At 39.7% G+C, this 12389-nt stretch overlaps 1 protein-coding gene and 1 long non-coding RNA gene across 2 annotated transcripts in view; one reads left to right on the forward strand and one right to left on the reverse strand.

Annotated features, from left to right (window-relative positions):
• Positions 1–12389, forward strand: part of SLC14A2 (solute carrier family 14 member 2) — a 471903-nt gene that overhangs the window by 256917 nt on the left and 202597 nt on the right. The window contains exon 2 of the mRNA XM_054460802.2: positions 12018–12107. The gene's annotated coding sequence lies outside the window, so the exon portion shown is untranslated. The remainder of the gene's footprint in view (positions 1–12017; positions 12108–12389) is intronic.
• Positions 1–12389, reverse strand: part of LOC129018831 (uncharacterized) — a 69075-nt gene that overhangs the window by 33548 nt on the left and 23138 nt on the right. The window contains exons 5-6 of the long non-coding RNA XR_008495434.2: positions 11956–12334; positions 11285–11395 (exon numbers count right to left, since the gene is read on the reverse strand). This is a non-coding gene — a long non-coding RNA (uncharacterized LOC129018831). The remainder of the gene's footprint in view (positions 1–11284; positions 11396–11955; positions 12335–12389) is intronic.

Raw genomic sequence — 12389 nt, forward strand, 5'->3', positions numbered from 1 at the left:
CCCTAATTTTGGTGAGGACTCTTTCTTTCTCCTTTACAAGTTTCCTGAGCTCTGCTAGCTCATTTTTTGCTCTTTCAGTTGTCTGGACATGTCTTTCTTGATATTTTATTTTATATAATGATTTGTTTCATTAAGGCTTGTTGTTTTTTTATTTGTATGTTTGTCTATAATAGTTTTTTTTATTATACTTCAAGTTCTGGGATACATGTGCAGAATGTACAGGTTTGTTACATAGGTATACACGTGCCATGGTGGTTTGCTGCACCCATCAACCCGTCATCTACATTAGGTATTTCTCCTAATGTTATCCTTCCCCTAGCCCCCGACCCCATGACAGGCCACGGTGTGAGATGTTCCCCTCCCTGTGTCCATGTGTTCTCGTTGTTCAACTCCCCCTTATGAGTGAGAACATGCAGTGTTTGGTTCACAGTTCCTGTGTTAGTTTACTGAGAATGATGGTTTCCAGCTTCATCCATGTCTCCACAAAGAACATGAACTCATTCTTTTTTATGGCTGCATAGTATTCAATGTTGTATATGTGCCACATTTTCTTTATCCAGTCTATCACTGATAGGCATTTGGGTTGGTTCCAAGTCTTTGCCATTGTGGATAGTGCTGCAGTAAATACACGTATGCATATGTCTTTATAGTGGAATGATTTATAATCCTTTGGGTATATACCCAGTAATGGGATTGCTGGGTCAAATGGTATTTCTGGTTCTAGATCCTTGAGGAATCGCCACACTGTCTTCCACAGTGGTTGAACTAATTTACACTCCCACCAACAGTGTAAAAGCATTCCTATTTTCCACATCCTCTCCAGCATCTGTTGTTTCCTGACTTTTTAATGATAGCCATTCTAACTGGTGTGAGATGGTATCCCATTGTGGTTTTGATTTGCATTTCTTTAATGACCAGTGATGATGAGCTTTTTTTCATATGTTTGTTGGTCGTATAAATGTCTTCTTTTGAGAAGTGTCTGTTCATATCCTTCACCCATTTTTTGAAGGGGTTGTTTGTTTTTTTCTTCTTAATTTGTTTAAGTTTCTTGTAGATTCTGGATATTAGCCCTTTGTCAGATGGATAGAATGTAAAAATTTTCTCCCATTCTGCAGGTTGCCTGTTCACTCTGATGACAGTTTCTTTTGCTGTGCAGAAGCTCTTTAATTCTAATTAGATCCCATTTGTCAATTCTGGATTTTGTTGCCATTGCTTTTGGTGTTTTAGTCATGAAGTCTTTGCCCATGCCTTTGTCCTGAATGGTATTGCCTAGGTTTCTTTCTAGGGTTTTTGTGGTTTTAGATCTCACATTTAAGTCTTTAATCCATCTTCAATTAATTTTTGTATAAAGTGTAAGGAAGGGGTCCAGGTTCAGTTTTCTGCATATGGCTAGCCAGTTTTCCCAACACCATTTATTAAATAGGGAATCCTTTCCCCATTGCTTGTTTTTGTCAGGTTTGTCAAAGATCAGATGGTTGTAGATGTGTGGCATTATTTCTGAGGCCTCTATTCTGTTCCATTGGTCTATATCTCTGTTTTGGTACCAGTACCATGCTGTTTTGGTTACTGTAGTCTTGTAGTATAGTTTGAAGTCAGGTAGCATGATGCCTCTGGCTTTGTTCTTTTTGCTTAGGATTGTCTTGGCTACATGGGCTCTTTTTTGGTTCCATATGAAATTTAAAGTAGTTTTTTCTAATTATGAGAAGAAAGCTAATGGTAGCTTGATGGGGATAGCATTAAATCTATAAATTACTTTGGGCAGTATGGCCATTTCATAATATTTATTCTTCCTATCCATGAGCATCAATTGTTTTTCCATTTGTTTTTGTGTCCTCTCTTATTTCCTTGAACAGTGGTTTGTAGTTCTCCTTGAAGAGGTCCTTCACATCCCTTGTAAGTTGTATTCTTAGATATTTTATTCTCTTTGTAGCAGTTGCAAACAGGAGTTCACTCATGATTTGGCTCTTTGTTTGTCTATGATTGATGTACAGGAATGCTTGTGACATTTGCACATTGATTTTGTATCCTGAGGCTTTGCTGAAGTTGCTGATCAGCTTAAGGAGATTTTGGGCTGAGACGATGGGGTTTTCAACACTATTCACAATAGCAAAGACTTGGAACCAACCCAAATGTCCAACAATGATAGACTGGATTAAGAAAATGTGGCACATATACACCATGGAATACTATGCAGCCATAAAAAATGATGAGTTCATGTCTTTTGTAGGGACATGGATGAAATTGGAAATCATCACTCTCAGTAAACTATCGTAGGAACAAAAAACCAAACACCGCATATTCTCACTCATAAGTGGGAATTGAACAATGAGAACACATGGACACAGGAAGGGGAACATCACACTCTGGGGACTGTTGTGGGGTGGGGGGAGGGGGGAGGGATAGCTGTGGGAGATATACCTAATGCTAAATGACGAGTTAATGGGTGCAGCACACCAGCATGGCACATGTATACATATGTAACTAACCTGCACATTGTGCACATGTACCCTAAAACTTAAAGTATAATAATAATAAAATAAAAATAAATAAATAAATAAATAAAAATTAAAAAATAAAAAAATATATACAATCATGTCATCCGCAAACAGAGACAATTTGACTTCCTCTCTTCCTATTTGAATATCCTTTATTTTTTCTTTTGCCTGATTGCCCTGACCAGAACTTCCAATACTATGTTGAATAGGAGTGGTAAGAGAGGGCATCCTTGTCTTGTGCCAGTTTTCAAAGGAAATGCTTCCTGTTTTTGCCCATTCAGTATGATATTGGCTGTAGGTTTTTCATAAATAGCTCTTAATATTTTGAGATACGTTCCATCAATACCTAGTTTATTGAGAGTTTTTAGCATGAAGCGGTGTTGAATTTTATTGAAGGCCTTTTCTGCATCTGTTGAGATAATCATGTGGTTTTTGTCATTGATTCTGTTTATGTGATGGATTACGTTTATTGATTTGTGTATGTTGAACCCCCTTGCATCCCGGGGTTGAAGCCCATTTGATCGTGGTAGATAAGCTTTTTGATGTGCTGCGGGATTTGGTTTCCCCATATTTTATTGAGTATTTTTGCATTGACATTCATCAGGGATATTGGCCAGAAATTTTCTTTTTTTGTTGTGTGTCTGCCAGGTTTTGGTATCAGGATGATGTTGGCCCAGTAAAATGAGTTAGGGAGGAGTCCCTCTTTTCCTACTGTTTGGAATAGTTTCAGAAGGAATGGTACCAGTTCCTCCTTGTACCTCTGGTATAATTTAGCTGTGAATCTGTCTGGTCCTCAGCTTTTTTTGGTTGATAGGCTATTAATTATTGCCTTAATTTCAGAACTTGTTTTTGGTCTATTCAGGGATTCAACTTCTTCCTGTTCTTCCTGGTTCAGTCTTGGGAGGGTGTATGTGTCCAGGAATTTATCCATTTCTTCTAGATTTTCTAGTTTATTTGCATAGAGGTGTTTATAGTATTCTCTGATAGGAGTTTGTATTTCTGTAGGATCAGTGGTGATATCTCCTTTATCATTTTTTATTGTGTCTATTTGATTCTTCTCTCTTTTCTTCTTTATTAGTCTGGCTAGCAGTCTATCTATTTTGTTAATCTTTTCAAAAAACCAGCTCCTGGATTCATTAATTTTTTGAAGGGTTTTTCATGTCTCTATCTCCTTTAGTTCTGCTCTGATCTTAGTTATTTCTTGTCTTCTGCTAGCTTTTGAATTTGTTTGCTCTTGCTTCTCTAGTTCTTTTAATTGTGATGTTAGGGTGTCGATTGTAGATCTTTCCCACTTTCTCCTGTGGGCATTTAATGCTATAAATTTCCCTTTAAACACTGCTTTAGCTGTGTCCCAGAGATTCTGTTATGTTGTGTCTTTCTTCTCATTGGTTTCAAAGAACTTATTTATTTCTGCCTTAATTTTGTTGTGTACCCAGTATTCATTCAGGATCAGGTTGTTCAGTTTCCCTGTAGTTGTGCAGTTTTGAGTGAGTTTCTTAATCCTGAGTTCTAATTTGATTGCACTGTGGTCTGAGAGACTGTTATGATTTCTGTTCTTTTGCATTTGCTGAGGAGGGTTTTACTTCCAATTATGTGGTCAATTTTAGAATAAGTGTGATGTGGTGTTGAGAAGAATGTATATTCTGTTGACTTGGGGTGGGGAGTTCTTTAGATGTCAGCTTGGTCCAGAGCTGAGTTCAAGTCCTGAATATCCTTGTTAATTTTCTGTCTCATTGATCTGTCAAATATTGACAGTGGGGTGTTAATACACTATTATTGTATGGAAGTCTAAGTCTCTTTGTATGTCTCTAAGAACTTGCTTTATGAATATGGGTGCTCCTGTATTGGGTGCATATATTTAGGATATATGTATATACACATATATATATATATATACACACACACACACATTTAGGATATAGATGTATGTTTAGGTTATATATATTTAGGGGAGATATATATATATATATATATATATATATATGATAGTTATCTCTTCTTGTTGCATTGATCCCTTTACCATTATGCAATGCCCTTCTTTGTCTTTTTTTATCTTTGTTGGTTTAAAGTCTGTTTTATCAGAGACTAGGATTGCAACCCCTGCTTTTTTTGCTTTCCATTTGCTTGGTAAATCTTCCTCCATCCCTTTATTTTGAGCCTATGTGTGTCTTTGCACATGAGATGGGTCTTCTGAATACAGCACACTAATTGGTCTTGACTCTTTATCCAGTTTCCCAGTCTGTGTCTTTTAATTGGGACATTTAGCTCATTTACATTTAAGATTGATATCGTTATGTGTGAATTTGATCCTGTCATTATGATGCTAGCTGGTTATTTTGCCCATTAGTTGATGCAGTTTCTTCATAGTATTGATGGTCTTTACAATTTGGTATGTTTTTGCAGTGGCTGGTACTGGTTTTTCCTTTCCATATTTAGTACTTCCTTCAGGAGCTCTTGTAGGGTGGGCCTGGTGGTGACAAAATCTCTCAGCATTTGCTTGTCTGTAAAGGATTTTATTTCTCCTTCTCTTATGAAGCTTAGTTTGGCTGGATATGAAATTCTGGGTTGAAAACTCTTTGCTTTAAAATGTTGAATACTGGCCCCCACTCTTCTGGTTTGTAAGGTTTCTGCAGAGAGATCTGCTGTTAGTCTGGTGAGCTTCTCTTTGTGGGTAACCTGACCTTTCTCTCTGACTGCCCTTAACATTTTTTCCTTAATTTCAACCTTGGTGAAGGTGATGATTATGTTTCTTGGGGCTGCTCTTCTTGAGAAGTATCTTTGTGGTGTTTTCTGTATTTCCTGAATTTGAATGTTGGCCTGTCTTGCGAGGCTGGGGAAGTTCTCCTGTATAATACCCTGAAGAGTGTTTTCCAACTTGGTTCCATTCTCCCCATCACTTTCAGGTACACCAGTCAAACGTAGGTTTGGTCTTTTCATATAGTCCCATATTTCTTGGAGGCTTTGTTTGTTCCTTTTCATTCTTTTTTCTGTAATCTTGTCTTCATGCTTTATTTCATTAAGTTGATCTTCAATCTCTGATATCCTTTCTTCCACTTGATCAATTTGGCTATTGATACTTGTGTATGCTTCACGAAGTTCTTGTGCTGTGTTTTCCAGCTCCATCAGGTCATTGATGTTCTTCTCTAAACTGGTTATTCTAGTTAGCAATTCCTCTAACCTTTTTCAAGGTTCTTGGCTTCCTTGCATTGGGTTAGAACATGCTTCTTTAGCTTGGAGGAGTTTGTTATTACCCACCTTCTGAAGCCTATTTCTGTCAATTCGTCAAACTCACTCTCCATCCAGTTTTATTCCCTTGCTGGCGGGGAGTTGTGATCCTTTGGAGAGGAGGAGTTCTGGTTTTTGGAGTTTTCAACCTTTTTGCACTGGTTTTTCCTCATCTTCATGGATTTATCTACTTTTGGTCTTTGATGCTGGTGACCTCCGGATGGGGTTTTTGTGTGGACATCCTTTTTGTTGATGTTGATGCTATTCCTTTCTGTTTGTTAGTTTTCCTTCTAACAGCCAGGCCCCTCTGCAGCAGGTCTGCTGGAGCTTGCTGGAGGTCCACTCCAGACCCTGTTTGCCTGGGTATCACCAGTGGAAGCTGCAGAACAGCAAAGACTGCTGCCTGTTCCTTCCTCTGGATGCTTCGTCCCACGGAGGTACCCACAAGATGCTAGCCGGAGCTCTCCTGTATGAAGTGTCTGTCGACCCCTGCTAGGAGGCATCTCCCAGTAAGAAGGCATGGGTGTGAGGGATCCACTTTAGGAGGCAGTCTGTCCCTTAGCAGAGCTCAAGTGCTGTGCTGGGAGATCCGCTGATCTCTTCAGAGTCGGCAGGCAGGAATATTTAAGTCTACTGAAGCTGCACCCACAGCTGCCCCTTCCTCCAGGTGCTTTGTCCCAGGGAGATGGGAGTTTTATCTATAAGCCTGTGACTGGGGCTGCTGCCTTTCTTTCAGAGATACCCTGCCCAGGGAGGAGGAATCTAGAGAGGCAGTCTGGCTACAGCAGCTTTGTCGAGCTGCGGTGGGCTCCACTGAGTTCGAACTTCCTGGTGGTGTTGTTTATGCTGTGAGGGGAAAACCACCTACTCAAGCCTCAGTAATGGCGGACACCCTTACCCCAACCAAGCTGGAGCATCCCAGGCTGACTTCAGACTGCTGTGCTGGCAGCAAGAATATCAAGCCAGTGGATCTTAGATTGCTGGGCTCCATGGGGGTGGGATCCGCTGACCTAGACCACTTGGCTCCCTGGCTTCAGCCCCCTTTCCAGGAGAGTGAATGGTTCTGTCTCACTGGCATTCCAGATGCCACTGAGGTATGAAGAAAAACTCCTGCAGCTAGCTTGGTGTCTGCCCAAACCACCACCCACTTTTGGGCTTGAAACCCAGGGCCCTGGTGGTGTAGGCACCCGAGGGAATCTCCTGGTCTGTGGGTTGCAAAGACCATGGGAAAAGAATAGTACCTGGGCCAGAATGCACTGTTCCTCAAGGCACAGTCCCTCACAGCTTCCCTTGAATAGAAGAGGGAGTTCTTCGATCCTTTGTGCTTCCCAGGGGAGGCAACGACCCACCCTGCTTCTGCTCACCCTAAATGGGCTGCATCCACTGTCTAACCAGTACCAATGAGATGACCTGGGTACCTCAGTTGGAAATGCAGAAATCACCTGCCTTCTGTATTGGTCTCACTGAGAGCTGCAGACTGGAGCTGTTTCTATGCAGTCATCTTGCCAGCCACTGTCTATGATAGTTTGCTTAGCACAGTTTCCTTTAGCTTGATGTTAACATAATTTGGTACTTGTTCTTTGTCTGTTTGTTTCCTTTTATCATTACCTTCTTTTCTTGCAATATCTTTGTAGAGTTCTTCTGTTGGTTTCTGTTTGATTCTGGCTCATATTTGACTGAGATAAGCTCTTTCTTAACCAGCTATTTTGCAGAAAAAGGAAGGCATGAAGACCCAGCCTATAATGTCATCCACTAGCATCTCTCTAGTTTATAGGGATGTGCCTGACAACACACAAGGTTGTGTGTATGGATATGTGTACAAGTTAATTTAGCCTTTACCTTTTTCCAGAAAAAAAAAGAGATTGGCATTTGCCAAGACCAGTTAGTGTGGAACCTATCTTCTCTAACCTGCCTTCCCAACAGACAAGCTTAAATAGAATTTTTAAGTGTTTTCTTATTTATACCACCTCTCCTTTTCTTAATGGAAGAGTCCAGGGATGCTTTCACAGGCAGCCATTCACCTTAGACCAGTTGTCCCCCAAAAGACGGTGTTGGTTCTGCCCTCTTTGGCAAACTCTGTGCTCTGTGAGCTTTGTTTGAGGTCTTTGGCAGCAGACACCTTTCAGCATCTACCTGCCCTAGGTTGGAACTTTACTGCTTTTGGCAGCCCTTCCTCAACAAAGGTGAGGTTTGCATTTCTGTTTCTTCTTCTTATTATTGCCTTGGAGCAAATTCAAAAGGAAGTGGGTAGGGCTATCTTAACAACACTGTCTTAAAAGTAAAGCTCTTTTTAAAAAGCTGTATATCCCAATTTTGCCTCCCCTAAATCTCTAGCACCTAACGCTACATCTGACAAAGAGAATATGCTTAATTAATGTTTGTTAATATTAATAGCTAATAATAAAATGAATAAATAAAAGAATGAACAAACAATTCTCAAATGTAATAATTGAGATATAACTGTATTTCAGGCCTGTCCTCAAAAGAACTTTAACAATGAATTCTCCTTGATCTTCCTTGCAACAGCGTAATAAAGCATACTTCCCAGGGCTTGTCACGGCTCTGACATCTCCTGTCTACTTTTTTCTCATCCTTTGTTATGTCTTCTCAGCATACTATTCTCACTCACTCTCTGTGCCAAGTCAGAGTACCTAGCACACAGGAAATAGTGAATTCTACAGGAAGACTCTATATAGTCGCTTTTTCTTTTCCTAGTCTGGTATCTAGCCTCAGTTTTTATGGATGTATTTTGAATTTGTTTCTCTTTGTCTTACTTCTAAAATTGGAAAAGCTCTGTATCTGCTTTACCATAAATCTTCAGAAAATTAAAGGCATAATGATGCTGTTCTACCCCTGTTTTGGTAAGGAATGGAAATAATCATTCACAGTACCCACAGCAACAGGCCTCTGAGCCCCCAAAGGTCTGGTCTCTGTCCGGATATGGCCAGGGAGGAAGGATCCTTTGGGAAATGGAACACTGCAAGACATGAACATTTATTGCACCTCTCGTAAATTCCATGAGGGTCTTCATCATGGGTGTGGAATAGTGGACGGCCTTCCCCAAGAAAGGATTTGCATGGTTCAGTAAGTAGGGCTAGCAGAGTCCAGCTTTCTCTCTGCTTTCCATTTCAAAGGAAAGGGAGACTTTGACTTAAGGAAGCAACCCATAAGTCCCCCCAAAACAAAAAGTATGTCTCACACTATTCTTATGCCTTCCACATGAAGATATAATAGGTTTTGAGAAGTATATATGCTCATTTCTGATTTGCTTGGGTCTACAAGTAACACCAAAAACTTTGCTACCTGCCCAAAATATTTCAGTGTCTAATCCCAGACAAGATTCTTCAATTGCTTTTAGAGATCTTCAATGGATTATTTTCTTTCTTTTCTTTCTTCACCTTGAGTTTCCAGACCTCTTCAAATTGCTCATGCCCTGTACTCTGTACCCTTCTCACTGCTGAGCTGAATGCAATTGGCTGCCCACACCTGCCCGTGCCTGTCTCCACAGAGTGATCATGCCTACCTGGGTATCAACACTAAGATAGGTAGAACAGCAGGAAAGGGAAGGCCCAAGGGATACATGCCTATAGTCTACATTAGTGTTCTCACCAGGAATACAATGACCTGTCATCTCTGCCCGCAGCCAGGTACATCAGTGCTCTTTCTTCCAAACAAGCACACATTGAGATTACCCCCACAGCCCACGTAACCAGAACAGAGCTCCCCTTACATGTCTGAAAACTCATGCCCACTGCCACCTTCCCCCTCCCCTGGGGGCCTGCATGGGCTTTCATTAGAGGCACCAAGCATCTTGGCTCGCCAGGAACAGTCCCAATTAATGTCTGGTGCCCTGTCCACAGAAACATTTGTTCCAGTCAAAAGTAATTTTTCTAATAGTAAATTATCTGTTCTCTCTAATTTAATGCTTAATTTTTAAAAAGCAGCATGAGTCAGAATGTTTCTGGTTATAACCAAAGTTCTTTTCTTTTTCCCAGTTTGTTAAAATATATATATATTAGGACTCACTAAGAAAATGAAGCAGGCAGAGAGACCTAAAGTCCAGGTACACAAAAGACCTGGGGCAGATGATTCCTAAAGTTTAAAAAGTAAGCACTGGTAGGGTTGTCAGACAGGCTAAGAGAAGTTTTGTGTGAGGCTTGAGGGAGGAACCAATCCCAAAAATTAGGAGGAGGCAGGATTCCAGGCTCAGGGGAGATGTTTTGGGATAATGCAACCCCCAGGCCAGGTTTTGGAGGACAGGCATTTTATGTGTCTCTCTCCCCTCTCTCCTCTCTCTTCGTGCCTGCATATTCTGGCCAATAATGCACCAGTGATTTTTCTCTGTTATTTCATTTATGGCAATGACTTCAAGTCTTGTGTCTGGTCATAATGGTGATCTATGTATGCCATCTACACTGGGCATGGCTAATGAATCCTATTTTATTTCTTAATTAAGAATTTGAAAGTGCCACAAATTACTGCAATTAACATGGATTTTCTTCCTCATTTATTTACTTATTTAGATGCCTGAAATTGCACCCTTAGCTTAAACCAACTGCAGAGTTCAGAGCTTGTTAAAATATATAGCATTCATTAAAATATTTACTCTTCCCCAATAGTAAGTGCTGCAGTTTGGAAATGGTGGTGGTATCTATGTATACAAAATGCTTCCAAACAAATCTATTGAATTCAGTTTATCCAGCTTAGTAATTTAAAAAGTTGAATTTATTGGCAATCCTTTGTGCAACTGAAAAAAAACTTAGGATTTTCAAACTAGCCTATTGTTATGTTGACTTCAACCAGGGAAATTGTTGTTTTCCCTTTCAAAGTTCATGAAGACTATGAGTATCACCACATTTTCAGGACTTCTGTGTCCATTGAAAGATAAGAATAACAATTTGAGAGTGGTTGAATTTATCGGACTTATTTCAAAACAATGGTACTTTGAAAATTGTTTAGCTTCAAAATTATCTCATAGTTTTCAAGATTTAACCTTAGTTTTCTTTCCTGGGTTCTTGTTTGGGGCTTTGGTTTTGGTTTCTAACTGGTTTTCATGGAGACACCTCAAGATAAAGTAGTTGAAATTAACCAAAAACCCACTCTGAATTACAGCCAGCAGGACTGTAAATGAATACAATCCTACCAGAAAGTGATTGGGGAATAACATATCAAAAGCTTTAAAAAATGCATACCCATTGAAAGCCAGCTATTCTACTTCAAGGAATTTATCCTTAGGAAAGAAGAACGTGTACCAATGTTTAAGTACAATAATATTCATTGCAGCCCTGTTTATAATAGCAAAACAAAATAACCAAAATGTGCAGCAACAAAAGATTGAGTAAATTATGGTACAGACATATTAAAATATGAAGCAGCTATTAAAAATTATGTGATTTGTATCAGTTATCTATGGCTGTTTTACACCAAAACTTAGCAGCTTAGAACGACAAATTTATTATCTCACGGTTTCTGAGAGTCTGGAATCTGGGCTTGGCTTAACTCGATCCTTTGACTCAGATCTCTCACAAGGCTACAATGAAGGTATTTGCTGGAGCTACAATCACCTCAAGGCTTAACATGGAGAGGATTCACTCTCAATTTCACTCAAGTGATTGTTGGCAGGATTCAGCTCCTCCTGGGCTGATCTCCCTTAGCTCCTTGACACATGGGCATTTCTGTAGGGCAGACAGTTGACAACATGGCAGTTGGCTCCATGGCAGAAAGCAAGCCAGAGAATAAGAGAGCATGAGCAAGAAGATAGAGTCTTTTTGTAACCTAATCTCAGAAATGATATCCCAACACCGGGATATTCTGTTGGTTGGATGTAAGTCAAAAGTTCAGCCCACACTCAAATGGAGTGGATCACACAGTTATACAACGGTGAGAACACAAGGGGATAGGGATCAAAGGGAATCATCTTAGAACTTGTCTACCACAGAGTTGAAGTTTATTTATTGGCAAAGGATATTCATTAATATCTTATTCAATGAAAGAAAAGGTCACAAAACAGCAAGGACAATAGGATCCCTGTTTTGTAAACTAAGACCAATAGAAAATATATTTGCATGTATGCAAAAATATTCATGAAACACTCTTTAAGTGTTCCTGGGTTAACAGTAGTTGTATCTAGATGGTGGAATAACAGATGAGTTTTATGTCCTATTTCCTTTTTTTTTTTTTTTCTGTAAAAGGAACATGTATTGTTTATAATTTTTGAAAGAGTAAATATTATTACATTTCCAAAAAGCGATTTAAACCCTCAAGACTTCTTGATTCTGACCTCCACTCTCTTTACAGGATTGTTTCTTGCTTACTACTTGTGGTCAACTAAGTAGAGGTTCATAAGACCTTTATAGAACCACTGACACCACTGTGACCAAGGAAACTGTGAGTATGTTCTAGATCTTGTTTCTGTATTTGTGTCTTCAAAACAGCTGCTATCACCAATAATTAAACCATAAAAAACCGAAATTATTTTTCCCTCTGGGGTGATTACAACCACACGGGAGCTGTGATGAGAGGTGAGTCCTGTGAAGATCTCCTCCTTGAGTCTTCCCCACTCCATTCTGGTTGCTTCCAGACAAGCGGTAACAATAATCACATGCCCATCTCCCCTGAAAAATTTAAAAGGGATAGGTTCTATTTACATGTCAAAAATAGATGAACACA

This window comes from Pongo pygmaeus, chromosome 17 (assembly GCF_028885625.2).
Source record: "Pongo pygmaeus isolate AG05252 chromosome 17, NHGRI_mPonPyg2-v2.0_pri, whole genome shotgun sequence".
Taxonomy (NCBI): domain Eukaryota; kingdom Metazoa; phylum Chordata; class Mammalia; order Primates; family Hominidae; genus Pongo; species Pongo pygmaeus.